A 26191-nucleotide genomic window follows, 5' to 3' on the forward strand; every position below is an offset into this window, starting at 1 on the left:
ATCTGCTGCTGGACTTATGGGTTGTTCCTACCTTCAGCTGTTGTGAATAACGTTGCTATGAAGACTGAGGTACAGGCATCCGTTTGAGCCCTTGCTTTCAGTTCCTTTGGGTACACACCCAGGAGTGGGACTGTTCCCAGTGAATTTAAGGTTCTTGCCTCCTCACGAAAGAATTCGGAGATGAAGTGATAAGTCAGAAGTAGATTTATTTAGAGCGAAACACTCCACAGACAGAGTGTGGGCCATCTCAGAAGGCGAGATGGCCCCCGAAATATGGCACGGTTAGCTTCTTTTCTTTCTTCTTTTTTAAAAATATTTATTTATTTGGCTGTGCCAGGTCTTAGTTGCATCACGCAGGATCTTCGTCGCTGTGTGTGGGATCTTTAGCTGCGGCATGCGGTATCTTTTAGTTGCGGCATGCATGCAGGATCTAGTTCCCTGACCAGGGATCGAACCCGGGCCCCTTATATTGGGAGCATGGAGTCTAAACGGCTGGACCACCAGGGAAGTCCCGGTGTGGTTAGTTTTTATGGGCTGGGTAATTTCATAGGCTAATGAGCAGAAGGATTATTCCAACTATTTGGGGGAAGGGGTGGAGATTTCCAGGAATTGGGCCACCACCTGCCTTTTGGCCTTTTATGGTTAGCCTCAGCACTGTTGTGGCGCTGGGGTATGTCATTTAGCTAATGTATTAAAATGAGCATATAATGAGGTTCAAGGTTCACTAGAAGTCAAGTCTTCCGCCATCTTGGACCTAGTTGGTTCTAACCCATTTTTGTCATGTCCTATGGCTATGTCATTCTTCTAAAGGTTGTGCCCTGCCCCTTCCCCTCGTGCGTCAGAACTGCTGGATCATATGGTAATTCTGTGTTAAACTGTTTTCCACAGGAGCTGCTCCATTTTACACCTGCATCAGCAATGCGCAAGGGTTCCAGTTTCTCCACACTCTCAAGGACACTCGCTGTTCCCCGTGGGGAGGTTTTTGAGCTCTCCAGGCCACACACACTTCAAGGAGGTGGTGAATTCCTTGCTTAGTTACTCTCTCTCTTTCCCCATCCTATTTTTCCCTCTCCCCTTCTCCTGAGAGCCTCCCCTCGTGAAGGCTGAATGAGTGATTGTGGTGTGTAGGCAGAATAAAGAAGCACGACCACAGCTCTTCTTAGTGACACTGGCCCCCAAGGCACAAGTCCACCCCCTACCCCTCACAAACATCCCTTCAAGGACACTGACACTGGGAGATTAACACCTTCTCAGGAAATACTGGTGTTTCTTGGTTAGTAAGTGCAGGTGACAATCCACTTTAACCAGATTTGTTGGGGGAAGGAGGGATGCTTCCTAAGACACTAATTGTAGGGGCTTGAAGCATGTGATACAATTACAAGGCTGTGTGGGTTATTCTCCATCTGCCCCTCTAGACCCATCCCCATTCTCTGCCCTTCTCAGCCCCTGTCTGTGCCCTGGGGGCTGACCCTGGTGGATGTACTATCTGAGTTTCCGTTCCCTCTGGCTTGGCCAATGAGAGGTATCAAGAAGAGATCAGAGGGAACTCCCTGGCAGTCCAGGGCTTAGGACTCGGTGCTTTCACCACCAGGGCCCAAGTTCAATCCCTGGTCAGGGAACCAAGATCCCGTACGTAAGCCAGGTAGTGAGGCCAAAAAGAAAAAAGGAGAGAGATCAGAGAGCGGGAGGAGACAGAGGCCAGGGTATTTCTTCCCTGTACTTCCTGCCCCACCTCCCCTCCCCAGTCCCACTTCCTGCAGCAGGTCTGGCTTCTCCTCTCTGGATCCAACTCTCACAAGGCTCAGTAACACTGTTTCTTTCCCTTGTCTCTACTATTGCTACTGGTCTCTAAGGTCCCTCCACCCTTCTTGGTATCCAATAACCCTGCAGCTACTGGGGAAACCAATGCTTTGTTACCTTCTTTCCAGAATTCCATGTATCTTCAGTTACCTGCTGGGACTCCGACTAGACAGACATCCAGAATTATGACCACGTAAGAAAGCTCTGCCCCTGTGCAAGGGCAGGAAAGAGTCACGGAATGGTGGTATCATTTCTCCGCCTTTTACTACTCATTAATATGCTGTAATATTGTTGATGCCAATAGCTTCCAGGAGAGAAAACGGATCCCTGTGGATCCCAGAGGGGGCTTGACTCTGCATGTGCCTACGCCATGCATTCATTCTTCTCTCCATCTGCCGGCACAACAGGAGATGGATTCAGAGGAAGATGGTGAGTATGGAGGGGAAATATATTAACATGAGATAAATTCCTCTGATGTTAGGACAAAGGTGGAATCAACCTTTTATTTGTTGCTGCGAGTTCCTGGCTTGGTGTGAAATACTTGTGATCTAGGAAGTATGGCCAGGCTGATTCCACCATGATATCACAGCAAGTTAAATAAATATATTTATATAAATTAGTAATATATTAAATAAATAAACAAATTTGATTTGTTTAATGCCCATCTGCTCCACATTCTGCTCAGCTGTTGTTGGTAATTTATAAATAGACAATACAGTTCTCCCTACATTTTTCCATTCTTCAAAGGATCAAATTTGTTTAATAGGGCTGATTATGGGGTTTCTCAGCAGCCCCTTCGCCCCCTCCCCGGAAGGCTCCATGCAGGATGGTCTCAGGACCCCCTCCTCGGGAGGCGCTCCCTGGCCTGTCTGGCAGAAGCTCCTTCCCTGGGGCTTTCTGACTCTGCAGCCCAGAAACTTCAGCTTCTGTAAGGAGGTATCAGCAAACATCACATGCTTTGGTTCTGTTGAGAATTCTCCTGGGGCCTTCCTCCAATTCCACTTCTGCTCCCACTTCTGAAGGTACAGCAATTGTCCATGCAGAGTTCCAAGGACTATGTCTTGATGACTCTAAGGGAAAGGAACTGGTATTTTTCCTCCATCTTCTGGATTCCAGTTTTATATGTCAAAAAGGAATTATTGCTCTTGATGACAAAGACAATGGAATGAAGTCAATGAAGGGATTAATTGGGATTTTGTCCATTCAGTGGATTTCCTTCGAGGCATTGTGATGGTTAATTTCATGTGTCCGCTTGGCTGTGGTACCAGTTGTTTGGTCAACTACCAGTCTAGATGTTGCTGTGAAGGTATTTTTTTTAGATGTGACTAATATTTAAATCAGTAGACTTTGAGTAAAATACATTACCCTGCACAAGTGGATGACCCTCAATCAACCAGTCGAAGAGCTTAAGAGAAAAGATCGAGGTCCCCAGAACAGGAAGGAATTCTGCCTCCAACCTGATTTCAGACTCAAGGCTGCAGCATTAACTCTTTCCTGGGTCTTTAGCCTGCCAGCCTGCCCTGTGTATTTAGGACTTGCCAGCCCCCATAATCAAATGAGCCAATTTCTGGCCAAAAGTTACATGAAGAGATGCTCAACATCGCTAATTATTAGAGAAAAGCAAATCAAAACTACAATGAGGTATCACGTCACACTAGTCAGAATGGCCATCATCAAAAAGTCTACAAATAACAAATGCTGGAGAGGGTGTGGACAAAAGGGAACCCTCCTACACTGCTGGTGGGAATGTAAATTGGTACAGCCACTATGGAGAACAGTACGGAGGTTTCTTAAAAAACTAAACACAGAGAGGGGGCCTTCAGGATGGCAGAGTAAGACGTGGAGATCAGCTTCCTCCCCACAAATACATCAAAAATACATCTACATGTGGAACAACTCCTACAGAACACCTACTGAACGCTGGCAGAAGACCTCAGACTTCCCCAAAGGCAAGAAACTCCCCATGTACCTGGGTAGGGCAAAAGAAAAAAGAAAAAACAGAGTCAAAAGAATAGGGACGGGACCTGCACCTCTGGGAAGGAGCTGAGAAGGAGGAAAAGTTTCCACACACTAGAAGCCCCTTCACTGGTTGAGACGGGGGGTGGGCGGGGGGCAGGGGGAAGCTTTGGAGCCACAGAGGAGAGCGCAGCAACAGAGGTGCAGAGGGCAAAGCGGAGAGATTCCCGCACAGAAGATCGGTGCCAACCAGCACTCACCAGCCCAAGAGGCTTGTCTGCTCAACCACTGGGAGGGGCGCGTGCTGGGAGCTGAGGCTCGGGCTTCGGTCGGATCGCAGGGAGAGGACTGGGGTTGGCGGCGTGAACACAGCCTGAAGGGGGCTAGTGTGCCACAGCTAGACGGGAGGGAGTCCGGGAAAAAGTCTGGACCTGCCGAAGAGGCAAGAGACCATTGTTTTGGGGTGCGTGAGGAGAGGGGATTCCTTCCCCGTGCACCCACAGAAGGCAGAGCACCACCTCAACGAGCTCCAAAGATGGGCGCGAGCCGTGGCTATCAGCGCGGACCCCAGAGACAGGCATGAAACACTAAGGCTGCTGCTGCAGCCACCAAGAAGCCTGTGTGCGAGCACAAGTCACTATCCACACCTCCCCTCCCGGGAGCCTGTGCAGCCCGCCACTGCCAGGGTCCCGTGATCCAGGGACAACTTCCCCGGGAGAACACACGGCGCGCCTCAGGCTGGTGCAACATCATGTTGGCCTCTGCCGCCGCAGGCTCGCCCCACATCCGTACCTCTCCCTCCCCCCAGCCTGAGTGAGCCAGAGCCCCCTAATCAGCCGTTGCTTTAACCCCCTCCTGTCTGGGCGGGGAACAGATGCCTGAGGGTGACCTACATGCAGAGATGGGACCAAAACCACAGCTGAACCCCGGGAGCTGTGCGAACAAAGAAGAGAAAGGGAAATCTCTCCCAGCAGCCTCAGAAGCAGCAGATTAAACCTCGACAATCAACTTGATTTACCCTGCATCTCTGGAATACCTGAATAGACAACGAATCATCCCAAAATTGAGGCAGTGGACTTTGGGAGCAAGTGTGGACTTGGGGTTTGCTGTCTGTGACTGATTTGTTTCTGATTTTTTTGTTTATCTTAGTATAGTTTTTTTTTTTTTTTTTTTTTTTTTTTTTTTTTTTATTTAAAGGGCTTCAAATGCTTGGCTTTTTATTTATTTACTTATTTATTTTTGGCTGTGTTGGGTCTTCATTTCTGTGCGAGGGCTTTCTCTAGTTGTGGCAAGCAGGGGCCACTCTTCATCACCGTGCGCGAGCCTCTCACTATCGCGGCCTCTCTCGTTGTGGAGCACAGGCTCTGGATGCACAGGCTCAGTAGTTGTGGCTCACAGGCCTACTTGCTCTGCAGCATGTGGGATCTTCCCAGACCAGGGCTTGAACCCGTGTCCCCTGCATTAGCAGGCAGATTCTCAACCACTGCGCCACCAGGGAAGCCCCTTAGTATAGTTTTTAGTGCTTGTTATCATTGGTGGATTTGTTTATTGGTTTGGTTGCTCTCTTCTTTTATTATTATTTTCTTAAATTTTAATAATTAAAAAATTTTTTTAATGTTTTTTTCTTTCTTTTTTTCTCCCTTTTCTTCTGAGCCATGTGGCTGACAGGGCCTTGGCGCTCCAGCCTGGTGTCAGGCCTGAGCCCCTGAGGTGAGAGAGCCGAGCTCAGGACATTGGACCACCAGAGACATCCCAGACCCATGTAATATCAATCAGCGAGAGCTGTCCCAGAGAACTCTGTCTCAATGCTAAGACCCAGCTCCACCCAACAGTCAGCAAGCTACAGCGCTGGACGCCTCATGCTAATCAACTAGCAAGACAGGAACACAACCCCACCCATTATCAGAGAGGCTGCCTAAGATCATACTAAGTTCACAGACACCTGAAAACACACCACCGGACGCGGCCCTGCCCAACAGAAAGACAAGATCCAGCCCCACCCACCAGAACACAGGCACCAGTCCCCTCCACCAGAAACCGTACACAAGCCACTGAACCAACCTCACCCACTGGGAGCAGACACAAAAAACAACTGGAACTATGAAACTGCAGCCTGCAAAAAGAGGATCCCAAACACAGTAAGTTAAACAAAATGAGAAGACAGAGAAATATACAGCAGATGAAGTAGCAAGGTAAAAACCCACCAGAACAAACAAATGAAGAGGAAATAGGCAGTCTACCTGAAAAAGAATTCAGAGTAATGGTAGTAAAGATGATCCCAAATCTTGGAAATAGAATGGAGACAATGCAAGAAATGTTTAACAAGGACCTAGAAGAACTAAAGAGCAAACAAACAATGATGAACAACACAATAAATGAAATTAAAAATTCTCTAGAAGGAATCAATATGAGAATAACTGAGGCAGAAGAATGGATAAGTGACCTGGAAGATAAAATAGTGGAAATAACTACTGCAGAGCAGAATAAACAAAAAAGGATTAAAAAAATTGAGGACAGTCTCAGAGTCTCTGGATCATTAAAGGCACCAACATTCGAATTACAGGGGTCTTGGAAGAAGAAGAGAAAAAGAAAGGGTCTGAGAAAATATTTGAAGAGATTATAGTTGAAAACTTCCCTTACATGGGAAAGGAAATAGTCAATCAAGTCCAGGAAGCGCAGAGAGTCCCATACAGGATAAATCCAAGGAGAAACATGCCAAGACATATATTAATCAAACTATCAAAAATTAACTACAAAGAAAAATTATTAAAAGCAACAAGGGAAAAGCAACAGATAACATACAAAAGAATCCCCATAAGGTTAACAGCTGATCTTTCAGCAGAAACTCTGCAAGCCAGAAGGGAGTGGCAGGACATATTTAAAGTGATGAAAGGGAATAACCTACAACCAAGATTACTCTACCCAGCAAGGATCTCATTCAGATTCGATGGAGAAATTAAAACCTTTACAGACAAGCAAAAGCTAAGAGAATTCAGCACCAGCAAACCAGCTTTATAACAAATGCTAAAGGAACTTCTCTAGGCAGGAAACACAAGAGAAGGAAAAGACCCACAAAAACAAACCCAAAACAATTAAGAAAATGGGAATAGGAACATACATATGGATAATTACCTTAAATGTAAATGGATTAAATGCTGCAACCAAAAGACACAGACTGGGTGAATGGATACAAAAACAAGACCCATATATATGCTGTCTACAAGAGACCCACTTCAGACCTAGGGGCACATACAGACTGAAAGTGATGGGATGGAAAATGATATTCCATGCAAATGGAAATCAAAAGAAAGCTGGAGTAGCAATTCTCATATCAGACAAAATAGACTTTAAAATAAAGATTATTACAAGAGACAAAGAAGGACACTACATAATGATCAAGGGATCAATCCAAGAAGAAGATATAACAATTGTAAATATTTATGCACCCAACATAGGAGCACCTCAACACATAAGGCAAATGCTAACAGCCATAAAACAAGAAATTGACATTAACACAATCATAGTAGGGGATTTTAACACCCCACTTTCACCAATGGACAGATCATCCAAAATGAAAATAAGTAAGGAAACACAAGCTTTAAATGACACATTAGATAAGATGGACTTGATATTCATAGGACATTCCATCAAAAACAACAGAATACACCTTCTTCTCAAGCGCTCATGGAACATTCTCTAGGATAGATCATATTTTGGGTCACAAATCAAGCCTTGGTAAATTTAAGAAAATTGAAATCGTATCAAGTAAATTTTCTGACCATAACGCTATGAGACTAGGTATCAATTACAGGAAACAAACTGTAAAAAATACAAACACATGGAGGCTAAACAATATGCTACTAAATAACCAAGAGATCACTGAAGAAATCAAAGAGGAAATCAAAAAATACCTACATACAAATGACAATGAAAACACTACGACCCAAAACCTATGGGATGCAGCAAAAGCAGTTCTAAGAGGGAAGTTTATAGCAATACAATCCTACCTCAAGAACCAAGACAAATCTCAAATAAACAACCTAATCTTACATCTGAAGCAATTAGAGAAAGAAGAACAAAAAAACCCCAAAGTTACCAGAAGGAAAGAAATCATAAAAATCAGATCAGAAATAAATGAAAAAGAAATGAAGGAAACAATAGCAAAGATCAATAAAACTAAAAGCTGGTTCTTTGAGAAGATAAACAAAATTGATAAACCATTAACCAGACTCATCAGGAAAAAAAGGGAGAAGACTCAAATCAACAGAAATAGAAATGAAAAAGGAGAAGTAACAACTGACACTTCAGAAATACAAAGGATCATGAGAGATTACTACAAGCAACTCTATGCCAATAACATGGACAACCTGGAAGAAATGGGCAAATTCTTAGAAAAGCACAACCTTCTGAGACTGAACCAGGAAGAAACAGAAAATATAAACAGACTGATCACAAGCACTGAAATTGAAAAATCAGTGATTAAAAATTTAAAATCTTTAATGATAAAAAATCTTCCGACAAACAAAAGCCCAGGACCAGATGGCTTCACAGGCAAATTCTATCAGACATTTAGAGAAGAGCTAACACCTATCCTTCTCAAAATCTTCCAAAATATAGCAGAGGGAGGAACACTCCCAAACTCATTCTACAAGGCCACCATCACCCTGATACCAAAACCAGACAAAGATGTCACAAAAAAAGAATACTACAGACCAATATCATTAATGAACATAGATGCAAAAATCATCAACAAAATACTAGGAAACAGTATCCAACAGCACATTACAAGGATCATACATCATGATCAAGTGGGGTTTATCCCAGGAATGCAAGGATTCTTCAATATACGCAAATGAATCAATGTGATAAACCATATTAACAAACTGAAGGATAAAAACCATATGATAATCTCAAGATGCAGAAAACGCTTTTGACAAAATTCAACACTCATTTATGATAAAAAACTCTCCAGAAAGTAGGCATAGAGGGAACCTACCTCAACATAATAAAGGCCATATATGACAAACCCACAGCCAACATCATTCTCAATGGTGAAAAGCTGAAACCATTTCCTCTAAGATCAGGAACAAGACAAGGTTGCCCACTCTCACCACTATTATTCAACATAGTTTTGGAAGTTTGAGCCACAAATATCAGAGAAGAAAAAGAAATAAAAGGAACCCAAATTGGAAAAGAAGAAGTAAAGCTGTCACTGTTTGCAGATGACATGATACTATACATAGAGAATCCTAAACATGCTACCAGAAAACTACTAGAGCTAATCAGTGAATTTGGTAAAGTAGCAGGATACAAAATTAATGCACAGAAATCTCTTGCATTCCTATATGCTAATGATGAAAAATCTGAAAGAGAAATTAAGGAAACACTCCCATTTACCATTGCAACAAAAAGAATAAAATATCTAGGAATAAGCCTACCTAAGGAAACAAAAGACCTGTAGGCAGAAAACTATAAGACACTGGTGAAAGAAATTGAAGATGATACAAACAGATGGAGAGATATACCATGTTCTTGGATTGGAAGAATCAACATTGTGAAAATGATTATACTACCCAAAGCAATGTACAGATTCAGTGCAATCCCTATTAAACTACCAATGGCATTTTTCACAGAACTAGACCAAAAACTTTCACAATTTGTATGGAAACACAAAAGACACCGAATAGCCAAAGCAATCTTGAGAAAGAAGAACAGAGCTGGAGGAATCAGGCTCCCTGATATCAGACTATACCTCAAAGTTACAGTAATCAGGACAGTATGGTACTGGCACAAAAGCAGAAATATAGATCAATGGAACAGGATAGAAAGCCCAGAGATAAACCCTCGCACACATGGTCACGTTATCTTTGATAAAGAAGGCAAGAATATATAATGGAGAAAGGACAGCCTCTTCAATAAGTGGTGCTGGGTAAACTGGAGAGCTACATGTTAAAGAATGAAATTAGAATACTTCCTAACACCATACACAAAAAAAACCTCAAAATGGATTAAAGACCTAAATGTAACACTAGAAACTAAAAAACTCTTAGAAGAAAACATAGGCAGAACACCCTATGGCATAAATCACAGCAAGATCCTTTTTGACCCACCTCGTACAGAAATGGAAATAAAAACAAAAATGAACAAATGGGACCTAATGAAACTTAAAACTTTTTGCACAGCAAAGGAAACTATAAACAGGATGAAAAGACAACCCTCAGAATGGGAGAAGATATTTGCAAACGAAGCCATTGACAAAGGATTAATCTCCAAAATATACAAGCAGCTCATGCAGCTCAATATCAAAAAAACAAACAACTCAATCCAAAAATGGGCAGAAGACGTCAAAAGACATTTCTCCAAAGAAGACATACAGATTGCCAACAAACACATGAAAGGATGCTCAACATCCCTAATCATTAGAGAAATGGGAATCAAAACTACAATGAGGTATCACCTCACACGGGTCAGAATGGCCATCATCAAAAAATCTACAGGGAAGCAGCTGCATAGCATAGGGGGATCAGCTTTGTGCTTTGTGACCACCTAGAGGGGTAGGATAGGGAGGGTGGGAGGGAGGGAGATGCAAGAGGGAAGAGATATGGGGACATATGTATATATATAACTGATTCACTTTGTTATAAAGCAGAAACTAACACACCACTGTAAAGCAATTATACTCCAATAAAGATGATAATAAATAAATAAATTAATTAAATAAAATGTCTTTTAGCATTAAAAAAAATCTACAAACAATAAATGCTGGAGAGGGTGTGGAGAAAAGGGAACCCTCTTGCACTGTTGGTGGGAATGTAAATTGATACAGCCACTATGGAGGACAGTATGGAGGTTCCTTAAAAAACTAAAAATAGGGCTTCCCTGGTGGCGCAGTGGTTGAGAGTCCACCTACCAATGCAGGGGACACGGGTTCGTGCCCCTGTCTGGGAAGATTCCACATGCCGCGGAGCGGCTAGGCCTGTGAGCCATGGCCGCTGGGCCTGCGCATCCAGAGCCTGTGCTCCGCAATGGGAGAGGCCACAGCAGTGAGAGGCCCGTGTACTGCAAAACAAAACAAAAACAAAACAAAAAACTAAATATAGAACTACCATATGACACAGCAATCCCACTACTGGGCATATACCCTGAGAAAACCATAATTCAAAAAGAGTCATGTACCACAATGTTCATTGCAGCTCTATTTACAATAGCCAGGACATGGAAGCAACCTAAGTGTCCATCGACAGATGAATGGATAAAGAAGATGTGGCACATATATACAATGGAATATTACTCAGCCATAAAAAAAGAAACTGAATTACTTGTAGTGAGGTGGATGGACCTAGAGTCTGTCATACAGAGTGAAGTAAGTCAGAAAGATAAAAACAAATACCGTATGCTAACACATATATATGGAATCTAAAAACAAACCCCAAAAAAACCAGGTTCTGATGAACCTAGGGGCAGGACAGGAATAAAGATGCAGACGTAGAGAATGGACTTGAGGACACGGGGAGGGGGAAGGGTAAGCTGTGACAAAGTGAGAGAGTGGCATGGACATATATACACGACCAAATGTAAAATAGCTAGCTAGTGGGAAGCAGCCGCATAGCACAGGGAGATCAGCTTGATGCTTTGTGACCACCTAGAGGGGTGGGATAGGGAGGGTGGGAGGGAAGGATATGCAAGGAAGAGATATGGGGATATATGTATAGATAGAGCTGATTCATTTTGTTATACAGCAGAAAGTAACACAACATTGTAAAGCAATTATACTTCAATAAAGATGTTAAAAACAAACAAACAAACTAGGGTTACCATATGATCCTACAGTCCCATTTCTGGTCATATGTCTGGAGAAAACCATAATTCAAAAAGATACATGCAGTCCGGTGTTCATTGTGGCACTATTTACAATAGCCAAGACATGGAAGCAACCTAAATATCCATTGACAGATGAATGGATAAAGAAGATGTGGTACATATACACAATGGAATATTACTCTGCCATAAAAAAGAATGAAACAATGCCATTTGGAGCAACATGGATGGACCTAGAGAGTATCGTACTAAATGAAGTAAGCCAGGCAGAGAAAGACAAATCACTTATATGTGAAATCTAAAAAAAAAAAAAAAAAAAAAAAAGGACTTATTTCAAAACAGAAAGAGACACACAGACACTGAAAACAAACTTATGATTACCAAAGGGGAAAGGGGGACAGAGAGAGGGATAAATTAGGAGGTTCAGATTAACATATACACATTACTATACATAAAATAGATAACCGGGACTTCCCTGGTGGTCCAGTGGTTAAGACTCTGCTCTCCCAATGCAGGGGGCCCGGGTTTGATCCCTGGTTAGGGAACTAGATCCTGCATGCTGCAACTAAAGATCCCCATGCCGCAACTACAAACAGATCCTGCATGCCACAAGAAGATCCCATGTGCTGCAACTAAGACCCAGCACAGCCAAATAAATAAATAAATATTTAAAAAATCGATAACCAACAAGGACCTAGTGTATAACTGTATAGCACAGGGAACTGTACTCAGTATTTTGTAATAACCTATAAGGGAAAAGAATCTGAAAAAATATATATATATGAATCAACTGTGCTATACACCTGAAACTAACACGATACTGTAAGTCAACTATACTTCAATTAAAAAATAATTTAAAAAGTTAAATAAATAAATGTTTAAAAATAACCTCCCAAATAAGCCAATTTCTTAAAATCAGTCTGTCTTATGTATATCACACACACACACGCACACACACACACACCACCCGCCCCCCCCCCCCCCCACACACAAATACCTACATACATATATACACATCCTATTTGTTCTACGTCTCTGGAGAACTCTGACTGATACAGCCCTTTTGCAGGATAAAAACAGTGGTCCGCTTTCTCAGGAGCTTAGTTTTAAGAGCTACATAAAAGGCTGGAATTTAGTATTGCCAAGATTACTCTCATGAATCTTAAGTTCTCAATTAGGGACCATCTTTACACAGTATGTTAATGAGGGATATATTGGCTGTCCAAAACAGTCCTTTGCCCTGACCCCAGAGATGAGCAAATTGCTGTCTCTGTGTCTTTGTTTTCAACTGAGCATCAGCTGAAGTAATTGCTTGGGTATTCAGGGCCTTATTATAGAAAAAAGAAATATATACTTAAAATAGTAGAATCACATTCACAAAGTGAGATCCTCACACCATGAGAGTTACCTAGAAACTGAGATCTTGTGAAGGAATATTTGATTCCAATCTCCAATCTTCCTCCTACTCTAGGCAATAAGCTTATTGATGGGAATAGCAGGCAAAAATCTTCATGATGTAAATTCATATTCTCTCTGTCTCTCTTTCTCTCCTTGCCCCTGTCCCCAGTGTGTATGTATAATTGATTTCATGTGAGTTATATGTAAACGTATGTTGGATGTGACTTTAAGAGTGATGGTCTGGGCTGCTGTCAGATTTACTGAACACATTTCCTGAGACTACGGTGCACTATTAAAGTGGCCTGATTTTGCATTACAAGCCCTCTTTATAACTGTCCCCAAAGGAGTCATCAATAATTTCAGTTTGGATAGAAATGTGAAAGAGACCTCTCCAATCCTGACACAAAAATGCCAGCATAGGCAGACCCATGGAAAGTCTGTCTTAAAAACTGCAGACTGGGGCTTCCCTGGTGGCGCAGTGGTTGAGAGTCCGCCTGCCGATGAAGGTGACACGGGTTCGTGCCTCGGTCCAGGAAGATCCCACGTGCCGCGGAGCAGCTGGGCCCGTGAGCCATGGCCGCTGAGCCTGCGCGTCCGGAGCCTGTGCTCTGCAACGGGAAAGGCTGCACCAGTGAGAGGCCCGCGTACCGCAAAAAAAAAAAAAAAAAAAAAAAAATCACAACAAACTGCTGAACAACCACGGACCAAAAAATCACTGGAAGCTACCGGAAAAGATATCCTGTATCCAAAGACAAAGAAGAAGCCAGAGTGAGACGGTAGGAGGGGCACAATCACGATAAAATCAAATCCCATACCCGCCAGGTGGGTGACCCACAAACTGGAAAATGATTATACGGCAGAGGTTCTCCCACAGCAGTGAAAGTCCTTATCCCCATGTCAGCTTTCCCAGCCTGGGGCCTGGCCTCGGGAGGAGGAGCCCCCAGAGCGTGTGGCTTTGAAGGCCAGCCGGGCTTGACTGCAGGAATTCTGCGGGACTGGGGGAAACAGAGACTCCACTCTTGGAGGGTGCACACAAGGTCTCGTGTGCACCAGGACCCAGGGGAAAAAGCAGTGGCCTCATCAGAGCCTGGGCCAGACCTACCTGCTGGTATTAAGGGTCTCCTGTGGAGGCAGAGGGTGGCTGTGGCTCAGCATGGGGACAAAAGCCTAAGACCCAGGAGAGCCGCTGTCGTATGTTGCAGGTGAGGGCAGGAGAAGACCGACGTCCCAGCTCAAGCACTCAGGGGGAAGTTTCCCCTCATTCAGCCATTTTGTTCTATTCAGGTCTTCAACTGACTGGATGATGCCCACCCACACTAGGGAGGGCAATCTCCTTTACTCAGTTTAGCAATTCAAATGTTAATCTCATCCAAAACACCCCACAGACAAACCCAGAATTATGTTTGACTAAATGTCTGGGCACCTTCGGGCCCAGTCGGTTGACACATAAAATTAACCCTCTGGGCTTCCCTGGTGGCACAATGGTTAAGAATCCACCTGCCAATGCAGGGGACACGGGTTCGAGCCCTGGTCCAGGAAGATCCCACATGCCGCGGAGCAACTAAGCCCGTGCGCCACAACTACTGAGCCTGCACTCTAGAGCCCACGAGCCACAACTACTGAGCCCATGTGCCACAACTACTGAAGCCTGTGTGCCTAGAGCCCATACTCCGCAACAAGAGAAGCCACCGCAATGAGAAGCCCAACACCGCAACGAAGAGTAGCCCCTGCTCGCCAGAACTAGAGAAAGCCCACGCGCAGCAACACAGACCCAACGCAGCCAAAAATAAATAAATAAATATATATATATATATATTTTAAAATAAATTAAGTACTGGCAGTACTTAAAATAAATTAAGTACTCACACAAAGTACTGGCAGTAACCTTGGTGCCCAACCCAAGGGGATTTATAATTAAAGTGTAGTAGAGGAACGTTTAAAGTATAGTGCTCACCAGTTAAAAGTAATAAACCTGTTTCATATTGCAACATGGATAAAACAGAAAATTATGAGTTAACAAGGTAAAAGCAAAACAAAAATACAGCTGTCCCTTTGTACCTGCAGGAGATTGGTTTCAGGACCCTCAGCAGATACTAGAATCCAAGGATGCTCAAATCCCTCATACAAAATGGCGTCGTATTTGCATATAACCTACCCACACCCTCCCGTATACTTTAAATCATCTTTAGATTACTTATAATACTTAATACAATGTAAACACTGTGTAAATAGTTGTAAGTACAATGTAAATGCTAGTTGCTGCCACACAGCAAATTCAAGTTTTGATTTTTGGAACTTTTTGGAATTTTCTTTTTATTTGGAGTATTTTTGGTCCATGGTTATTTGCATCCACAAATGCAGAACCTGAGGCTATACAGGTCTGACTGTAATCCTATTTTTATTTGCAACCCTAGAATGAGACCCAAAAAAACCTGCTCCCCCAAACCATGAACTGATTATGATATTCAACCAAAAGACAAAGTTCCTCCCCAAGAAGAATGTGTCTGTCACCACTGGAGGTAACTTACTTACTCTGAAAAATGATCATTGAAGGGAAATAACTGAATAATTATCTTGCCTTCACTTTAGGAACTATATTTCAGGGTGACCAAATAGGCCTGAATGATGAGAAAGGGCTCTGTTTTACAGAAGGATACTGTAACCAAAAGCAGGGTCCAGCTGTTCGCTGCTCAAAAGCCAATAAAGAGGCAAAGTTGGTGGAAAGGAAAGTTTGCTTAATTTTGGATGTCAGCAATGGGGGTGGGGCGGACTCCTGTCCAAAGGTCGACTCCCCCTACAAATGACAATCATGGGCCAAGGGCTTTCATAGACGGAGGGAGAGGGCTACGTGCAGAAACAGCACAGTCAGCTCTGACGGTCATCTTGAAATTGGTCATCGGTGGTCTGACCAGCGTCATCTTGATTGTTTTAAGTACAGTTAATCTTCAGTTCCAGGGTCAGTGTGTTCCCATTTCCTTGAGGCCAATTCTTGGAATTGTGGCAGCTTACGGCATGGCTACAGTCTGGTCATCATTGTAGTTAACTTCTCCCACCTGGTAGGAGTTTCAGTATCTATAAGACAGCTCACAAGATATGGCTCAGAATATCATCTATAGCCCTTGAGAAGGAACTAATGGTCCTTGACTATGCTTAATGACTAAACTATTATTATTTAGTCCTGTTGGACTGTTTTCCTTTGTTTCTGCATTTTCTCACTTCTCTGATCAGACTTATTCTTTAGCTAAAGTTTTTTCACAGACAAAAGGCAGGCTGAGGACATGGGGTGGGGCAAGGACCATAGGGTCCTGTTCTGTTTCAATACCAGCTAATTAATATGGAAAAATCATAGTATAAAATCACCATTTTGCAAACTCTGATAAAATAATTGATTCAGGCAACATTAATCAATAGATGAGAAAACCTTTGGGTGAAAGACTGATGGGGGACAGAGTGTCAAGTGTCATGCCAGAGGATACTTGCTGGTTGAAAGAGGGAAACAAAATTCTTCCATGAGGGATCAGGCTCTCATCACCAGAACTCACCAAATCTTAGCATCGTTAGCAATGGGGCAACCGGATTATTTTGAGCAACCTGGTGTGTTGAAATACAAAGCACAAGACACTGCACTGAAGTATTCTTACTTCAATATTTAATATTTTTGTTAATATTTTGTTTAATATTTTTGTTAAGTCTGAGCAGGATTTTAGGTCTAAATTCCAGGTCACAGGAAGTAAAGGAGACAGGTTAAATGACCCCATGAGGGAGCAACCAACCAAATCTAAAATGTGGGACATTTTGCAGGAAAACTGATTTGGCTTGCTCAATAAGACACCGGCATTTAACGCAGGAAAAGCAGGGAATTGTCCTACATTAACTCAAACAAACCAGCTGTAATAAAGTGGTTTTTAAAGGACAACTGGGAAAATTTGAATATGTGCTGTGCACAAAATGTTATTAGGGAATTAATTTTCTGATGTGTGACAAAGGAATTATGGTTCTGAAAGGTGCTGTCCTCTCTCTCTTTTTTTTTTTTTGCGGTACGAGGGCCTCTCACTGTTGTGGCCCCTCCCGTTGCGGAGCACAGGCTCCGGACGTGCAGGCTCAGCGGCCATGGCTCACGGGCCCAGCCGCTCCGCGGCATGTGGGATCTTCCCGGACTGGGGCACGCACCCGTGTCTCCTGCATCGGCAGGCGGACTCTCAACCACTGCGCCACCAGGGAAGCCCCACAGATTCTTTTTTACTCAAGGTGTTATGACATCTATAGTCATTTTGGTGAACTTTGATTGTTTGTGTTTTGCATGTAACCATATATCTGGATATCACTCTGTATCAGTTCATTGTTGGTTTTTATAGCAATGTGCTACTTCCTTGTGTGGACATGCTATAATTTATTCAAACAATTTCTTACATATGGACATTTAGGTTGTTTTGAATATTCTGCGTTACAAATTATGCTGTAATAAATAACCATCACAGTTTTTTTTGTATTGCTAGAGGTAATTGAGGGTAGTACCCAGAAGTGCTATTTCTAGGTCAAAGGGTAAATACTCTGTAATTTTCTTAGCTATTGCTCAATTCCCCTCAGCAGAGGTTGGACCATTTTGTGGTGCCCACTTCCAGCCTCGCCACAGAGTGGTTTGTCAAGATATTGAGTTTCTGCTCTTCTGATGAATGACAGGTGCATCGTCACTTAGGTGTGTCTCACCGTGTGCAGAGAGGTTGCATCCTTCCACCACTTCCAGTAAGTGGCTCCTAAGACCTTATTTTAGAGAAATGGCTTCCATTTGGGCTCCAGGTGCTTATTCTTTGGCCCCAGCCCCTCTCTCCTCCCTGTCTAGACAGATGAGGTCTGTCAGACTGTAGGAATGGGATCGTCACTAATATCACCATCGTCGTCAAACGTGCCCAAACGTGAGAGGGCACTCAGTCCACCGGCACCAAGGGGGCACATTTCCGTGCAGCTGGACAACTCGCACAGCCCTCCCTCTCACTCCTGTCTCAGCCTCCACAGCAACCTCCCCCAGAGGGTACAGAGAACCCTCCCTGCTGAGTGCTGAGGCAAAGGGGCCCGGAGAGACGAAGCAGCTCACCCAGCCAGTGAGAGGAGAGTCCAGTCCAGAGACCATGAGCATAGAGTCCTAGTCAGTGCCTGCAAAGTCAGGGAACTGTCCCCAAGACTACTCTCACTTCTGACACCAGAGGCCAGCTCAGGGTCCCTACAACCACCGCCAAGTTCAGTGACTCACTAGAAGGACCCTCAGAACTTGCTGAAAGCTGTTATACTCACAGTTACGCTTTATTATAGCAAAAAGATACAGACGAAAACCGGCCAAGAGAAGAGATAAATAGGGCGCAGTCAGGAGAGGTTCCTACTCCGCGTCCGGGTAAACAAATGTAACTGATCAGGACACTATGGGGCCTGCCGGGGACAGACCCCTCCCCCCACGTCCTCTGCTTTAGCTCCTCTCTGAAGCGCCTAGATAACAGTATCAGATGCACATTTCCTGAGCTGTTTTACAGATGCTAAAAGCACCACCAAATGGAGAAAGCGAACTATATGATGACCATGAGCACATAGCCCCTGGACCTACTGGAGCCTAATGACTGATAATGTTACCACCACTCACCATCAACCAATCAGAGAACAGTGCATGAGCTGATCACTCACCCTGGGACTCCCCTCCCTCACTTTGCCTTTAAAAACACCTCCCTGAGTGCAAGTGTTTTGAGCATTAGCCGCACTGGACTCTTCGTCTGGTGCCTTACAATAAACGCTGCACTTTTCTTCACCACAATCTGGTGTCAGTAGATTGGCTTTACCGCCAGCCCGTGGGCAAGTGGACCTACATTTGGTTCCACAACACAAAGGCACTCTTATCAGGCAGGAGAGCCTAAGGGCTTAGAGATCACCTCTGGGGAGCTGAGGGCAAAGAGCAGATCTCTCTTTGGGCAAGGGTAAATCTTTATTACACAATGCCCTTTCCTTGTGATACATTCATACAAGGGAGGGTACCTGCTCATGACCTTGGAGGAAGAGTCCAGCCTCTGCGCCCACGTAACTGGCATGAAGAAGAATCCCACTTGGCTAAACAGCAGGACTGGGAAACGGACAGCAACAGCCAGTCTGCAAGAAAAGTACAGTAGACTGGTTATTGAGAATTCACAACCAGTGTTTTTCTCCACTCATCAAAAATGGAAGAAAAACGTCAGTTTGACCCCACTGGGCTGTTGCGTCAGGCCCAGCTGGCCTCAGTATCATTTCTGACTTCATTGCATCCAGAACCCATAGGTGGTGCCAATTTTCAGCTTGGGCAACACATAATTTTAAAAAGAAAAAAAAAAGGGGGGAATCTGAAAGATTAGCAAACCTCTTTCTTCCATCGAATTACATTTCCCAGTTGAGGTAATGTTACAATGAAGATTGCCTTGCAATTTGTACAAAAGGGGTAAGTTCACAGCTTTATTCACTGTGGGACTGTTGTTGACACTTGCAAAAATCTTCCACCTCCAAATCAGACAAAGGTCAATTGAGAGGAGGCCGCCAAGCCTTACTATTTAGGGATGGGGGAGGGGAGAGGAAAGAGAGCAGGGGATTGGGGGTGGCGTGGCGAGGGGGGCTGGGAGGGAGGAGAAAAAACTTTTTGGTTCACCTCACAGGCTTTCTCCACACACTGGGCTATCCTGAAGGAGGAGGACAGAGTTTTGTTTTCTCTCGAGGTCCTCCAGCCCACCCAGTGTCCTTCTCAGGATTTCCATGCTCCTCCAGCCTTCTTTGGATAGGATGCCAGGGCCACAGACAGATGTTTTCTTTCTTTTTTTTTTTTTTTTTTTGGGTTATGCCTTGTGGCTTACAGGATCTCAGCTCCCTGATCAGGGACTGAACCCAGGCCACGGCAGTGAAAGCCCGGAATTCTAACCACTAGGCCATCAGGGAACTCCCTCAATTACATGCTTGGTCTGGGGCTTCAGCTGACACTCCCAGACGGGGGTCTGTTACAGTCTTCCAAATCTGGAGGTCTGTGGATTCATCCCAGACACCTGATCTGTTCAACCATCAGTTTCATGGCTGACTCTTTCTCTGTGTCTTCAGTGTGAATATGACTCAGTCAAAATATGACTTCCCATCACATGGGCCATTCTGGTCGCCCTGAAAGGGATTTCCCAGCATCTTGGGCTTCCACAACTCCAGTTAGATACTTTCCTTCTTTCTCCAGTTTTAAGCATCTGGGAATCTCAGCCAGGCCTAAAATCAGAGGTCCTCATCTATCACCTCAATTAATGAACAATAAATATTATATACCCGGCTGGTTTCTATGTAAAATGTTTCTAGCACCAATTCCATTCCATTGTGCGAGGGGAGGGTGTTGGTGGCAGTAGGGAGGGTGGTTCCCAACACTATCCAACAAGTCTCCAGACACCAGCTCAGTGTCCCACAATTCAACTCTATTCTGACACTGCCCACTCAGAGATGGCATCGTATCCCACAGGTTAAGGGCTCAGTCTCACACGCCTACCCCCTTCCCCAGCTTCGGAAGCCAGGCATAAGGCCAGCTGATCACCTGTGCTTCTGACCAACCAGCTACAGTGTCGATTGGAGGTTCCAACAAGACCCCTCCTTGAGTTTGATTAATTTACTAGAGTAGCTCACAGAACTCAGAGAAACATTTAATTCACTAGATTACTGGTGTATTATAAAAGGATATGAACAGCCAGATGGAAGAGATTCGTAAGGCAAGGAATGGGGAAGGGGCATGGAGTCTCCATGCCCTCTCCAGGCATACCATTCTCCCCCCATCTCCAAGTGTTCACCAGCTCAGAAGCTCTCCAAACCCTATCTTTTGGGGGTTTTCCGGAAGCTTCATTTCATAGGCATCATTGATTAAGTCATTGGCCATTGGTGGCTGACTCGACCTCCAGCCCCTCTCCCCTCCCTGGGGGTGAGGGGGTGGGACCAAAAGGTTCAGCCTCTAATCACGTGGTCAGTTCTTCTGGCAACCAACTCCCACGCTTAGGGGGATCCAAAAGTCATCTCATTAACATAAAAAAGAACATTCATCCTTCTAGTCACTTAGGAAATTGCAAGGATTTTAGGAGCTCTGTGTCAGAAATGGACGAGGACCAAGTATATATTTAATTACATTACCATACCATGACCCAAATATCCTTTTTTTTTTTTTTTTTTTTTTTTTGCGGTACGCGGGCCTCTCACTGTTGTAGCCTCTCCCATTGCGGAGCACAGGCTCCGGACGCGCAGGCTCAGAGGCCATGGCTCACGGGCCCAGCCGCTCCGCAGCATATGGGATCCTCCCGGACGGGGGCACGAACCCATGTCCCCTGCATCGGCAGGCAGACTCTCAACCACTGCGCCACCAGGAAAGCCCCAAATATCCTTTCTTTAGGAAAATGCAGAATTGGGGATCATAAGTATCCCGCATTTTGTTTTGACATCAATTGATTTAATCATCAAATACCTACTGAGGGTTTACCCTGTGCCCAGCGCTATGCTGGCACTGGAGGCTTAATGATGAGCAGGGTAGGCGAGGTCAAAGTTGAAGAAAGGCACCGCTGTGAGATGGCTTTCAGTTATTTTTCATTCTGAAGGGAAAAACTCTCTGAGACCTGAAAACTCTACCTCTGTCTTGTCAAAAAATAAACTGAGGTGTATTAAATGTTTTAAGAGTTTGAGCAAAAGTTAATTTGATTCGGGCAGCATCCAATCTAGGAAGTGGAAAGGAGCTCTGAGGAGCTGTACAAAATGAAAGACTTTTATAGGTAGAAGGGAGCAGAAACAAGGACGTTATACTAGGCAAAAATGCCAGGTGGTTACAGCAGGTTACTTTCCTTTCGAGTTTGTCAGGCAGATTACCTAACTAGTGCTAGGAGTCAGGCGATTCTAGGAATCAGGTGATTCCTGATTGACCAGTTAAAGATTCCATTTCTAGGAGAGCAGAAACTGTAATTAAGTTGTCTTGGTTTGGTGACATGGGGCTTAACATAAGCGACTCCATTTGGGGCCTGTTGTCTTGTTTTTAACCGTCTCAACCAGAGGTGAATCTTACATCTTATAAAATTTATCTTAGTAGTATTTTTAATAGTTAAGCATTTTAAAAATATATAATAAAATATTTTTGAAAAAAGATTACCCAGTACCCTAGCATGGTAAATTCAAATGGCCCAGAAGGGATCACACGTAAGTCAACCGCTCCTTCCCCCAGAACTGGTAGGAGAAGTTTAGGCTTCAGGCCTGCAGGGGGACCTCCTAGCCAGCTCTCCTTTCTCCTCAGGCCTATTCTAGATCCTTGGACCCGAGGGCTCTGGCATGCTGGGCAGAGGGGGGGTGGCGGCAGGGGTGAGACAAGTCCCCAGTCCCCAAGAAAGGCCTTGGGTTCACATATCCAACCAGCTGTTTGGGGTAGGGATGGAAGTTACTCATTCTCAAATGCTTATGGATGCCAGACACTGATCCAGACATTTAGCTGGGATACATCACCTTCTTGCAGGTGAAGAGCTGGTAAGGGGTGGCTGGATGAGTGCCTGGTGTGAGAACCAGGGCAAAAAACCTTCCCCCACCCCACTATTCTTAACTGCATACTAAACAGCTTCCTGTTGGCAGGGGGGCAGTGCAAGTCTTTTCTTCCTTAGTCACCTACAATGCAAGGGATTTGTAGCCACCACTGATGCCTCTGCATGAACAAAGGATCCCTGAAGGATGTTATACTCTACTTTTCTTCAACAAAAACTGACCCTGCAACACAGGAATCCCAGTGAACTACCGATTTTTCATCTTTAAGCAGTGCTGTACGCTGCCAGTTCTAGACAAGGAGCCATTTCTGATTTCTAGAAGACTTCTTGCAGCCAGTGGGTTGGAGACGAGGCCTGGCTGTAAAGGACTGAGAGTAGAATTCAGTTACAGGGCCTGCTGTCCTGGGGTTGCCTCTTGTGTTGGAAATTACCTGCTGTGAAATGATGTTAAAAACAACCGCTCTTCACTCTTCACTGTTCCTTCCTTCCCTCCTTCCATTTATTTTTAATTGCGGTAAAATATATACAACATGAATTTTACATTTTTAAATTTAAATTTTTAAATTGTGGTAAAATACACATAACATAAAATTTACCATCTCAGCCATTTTTAAGTGTACAGTTCAGTGGCATCAGGTACATTCACATTATTGTGTATCCACCACCACCATCCATCTCCAGAACTCTTGCCATCTCACAAAACTGAGACTGTGTACCCATTAAACAACTTCCCATTCCCTCCTTCTTCCAGTCCCTGGCAACTACTACTCTACTTTCTGTGTCTATGAGTTTGACTATCTAGATACTTCACATAAGTGAAATCAAGCCGTATTTGTCCTTTTGTGTCTCACTCAAAAGCATAGCGTAGGGCTTCCCTGGTGGCGCAGTGGTTGAGAGTCCGCCTGCCGATGCAGGAGACACGGGTTCGTGCCCCGGTCCGGGAAGATCCCACATGCCGTGGAGCGGCTGGGCCCGTGAGCCATGGCCGCTGAGCCTGCGCGTCCGGAGCCTGTGCTCGGCAACGGTAGAGGCCACAACAGTGAGAGGCCCACGTACAGCAAAAAAAAAAAAAAAAAAGGATAGCGTAATGTCCTCAAGGTTCACCTGTTGTAGCCTGTGTCAGAATTTCTTTCCTTTTTAGGCTGAATAATATTCTGTTGTATTGATAGACCACATTTTGTTTATCTATTGATCTGTCCATGGACATCTGGGTTGTGCCCACATCTTGCCTCTTGTGAATTATGCTACTATGAACCTGGGTGTACAGATACCTGATCATGTCCTGTTTTCAGTTCTTTTGGATGTGTACCCAGAAGTGGAGTTACCCTCCTCACTTTTCTTAATTACAAACTAAATGACTCTGTGCTGGGAAGAGAAACTCAGGATGAACGTGCAGTCTGTTGGATGTTTACCACCAGTTTGATAACCCAGCCGAAGGCTTCTCATTTAAAAAAAAGAGAAAAAGGGATTTCACCTTCTCACAGTTTTGTATAAACTCCCACCCACTGACACACTTTCAAACATACCTCATTTCTGATATAACTGTCCTCCCTCTCTCCCTCTTTCTTGCCAGAAATTACAACCACCACGGATACCATACTCTTATGAGGTACTTTGCCTACTCACGTCAGAGCTGTATCATAGAAAATTAGCCCTGAAAAGCAAATACTCCTTCACTGTAGGTATGGACTTTCACACAATCTCTTGTCTTAGATTTACGTAAAAGATCAAGCTCCATTTAAGAGAAAGAACAAAGAAAAGATGGTGACCAAAAGTGCCTGAAGTGGATTAAACAAAAAATAGATCAGCTGCTCAAGAGGGAACTAGCAATTCACAGACTTAGAAAGTCAATAAACACAAGGAAGTGTGCTCATTTGCATGAATAATCAAATAAATGGCAATTTAAAATGAGATCTTATTTTTACCTCTCAGACTGGCAGATAAAGAGACCGGTATTACGGAAGTTTGATGAGGCTGTACGGAAACAAACACTGAGGGTGGGGATGGAAATAACTGCAACCTTTTTGAAACACAATTTGGCCAAAAAAACCCCTATGGCTCAGCATTTACGCTTTTAGGAATCTGTATTTCAGAGGCATTTCACAAATCCATAAGAATACCCGTACAAGTCCATAAGAAAACATGCAGCCTCTGTTCTAATAGCAAATAACTGAAAACTTCCACGTGTCCATCCAAAGGTAAGTTCGAGTCCTAACAATTAGCACCTGTGAATGTGACCTTATTTGGAAATAGGATCTTTCTAGATATAATTAGTTAAGATGAGGTCATACTGGATTAGGGTGGACCCTAAACCAATGTCTGGTGTCCTTATAAGAAGAGGAGAGGACACACACACATACACACAGGGAAGAAGGCCATGTGCCCATGGAGGCAGAGATTGGAGTGATATAGCCACAAGCCAAGGAATGCCTGGAGCTTCCAGAAGCTGGAGGAGGCAAGGAAGACATCTTCCTTAGAGCCTCTGGAGGGATCAGAACTCTGTTGACACCCTGATTTTGGACATCTGTCCTCCAGAACTGTGGGAGAATACATTTCTGTTATTTTAACCTATCCAGTTAGTTATAATTTGTTATGGCAGCCCTAGGAAAGCAATACAGTAGGGGATGGCTCAGTAATGATACATACACGTGACTAGGGATGGGTGTGAGACCCTCAACCTATTCCTTATTATGCTTTGGATTTTTTTTTTTTTTTGCAGAACGTGGGCATCTCACTGTTGTGGCCTCTCCCGTTGTGGAGCACAGGCTCCGGACGCGCAGGCTCAGCGGCCATGGCTCACGGGCCCAGCTGCTCCACAGCATGTGGGATCTTCCCGGACCGGGGCACGAACCCGTGTCCCCTGCATTGGCAGGCAGACTCTCAACCACTGCGCCACCAGGGAAGCCCTATGCTTTGGATTTTGAACTATGTGAATATAGTTCCTTTCATAAAAATAAAATTTAAACAATTAATAAAATATCATTCTACTTCTTTCCCTATAACCTAGTTGTTTGGGCTTTATTTATTGCACTTTAAAGTTACAGTAATGGAGGACAATTATACTGAGTTTTTTCATAACATTTTGAATTGGAAAGATCTAAGAGATTGCCTAGTGTGGTAGGCAGAATAACGGCTCCCAAAGATGTCCACATCCTAATCTCCAGAACCTGTGAACATATTAGGTTATATGGCAAAGAGGAATTAAGTTCACAGATGGAATTTAGGTTGCTAATCATCTGACCTTAAAATAAAGAGGTGGGACTTCCCTGGTGGCGCAGTGGTTGAGAATGTGCCTGCCAATGCAGGGGACACGGGTTCAAGCCCTGGTCCGGGAAGATCCCACATGCCGCGGAGCAACTTACCCCGTGCGCCACAACTACAGAGCCTGCACTCTAGAGCCTGCGAGCCACAACTACTGAGCCCGTGAGCCACAACTACGCGAGCCACAACTACTGAGCCCGTGAGCCACAACTACTGAAGACCGCACGCCTAGAGCCTTTGCTCTGCAACAAGAGAAGCCATTGCAATGAGAAGCCTGTGCACCGCAACAAAGAGTAGCCCCTGCTCGCCACAACTAGAGAAAGACTGCGCGCAGCAATGAAGACCCAACACAGACAAAAATAAATAAATAAACAAATAAATTTATTTATTTATTTTAAAAAATAAAATAAAAAAATAAAGAGATAATTCTGGCT

General features: G+C 44.1%; 1 protein-coding gene across 5 annotated transcripts in view; it reads right to left on the bottom strand.

The window, feature by feature from the left end:
• TIAM1 (TIAM Rac1 associated GEF 1) overlaps positions 1–26191 on the bottom strand; it is a 504950-nt gene that overhangs the window by 463421 nt on the left and 15338 nt on the right. For all 5 annotated transcript variants that reach the window (XM_073804434.1, XM_073804432.1, XM_073804433.1 and 2 more), the window contains one exon: positions 18988–19098. The gene's annotated coding sequence lies outside the window, so the exon portion shown is untranslated. The remainder of the gene's footprint in view (positions 1–18987; positions 19099–26191) is intronic.

Source organism: Tursiops truncatus, chromosome 4, assembly GCF_011762595.2.
Source record: "Tursiops truncatus isolate mTurTru1 chromosome 4, mTurTru1.mat.Y, whole genome shotgun sequence".
Classification (NCBI taxonomy): domain Eukaryota; kingdom Metazoa; phylum Chordata; class Mammalia; order Artiodactyla; family Delphinidae; genus Tursiops; species Tursiops truncatus.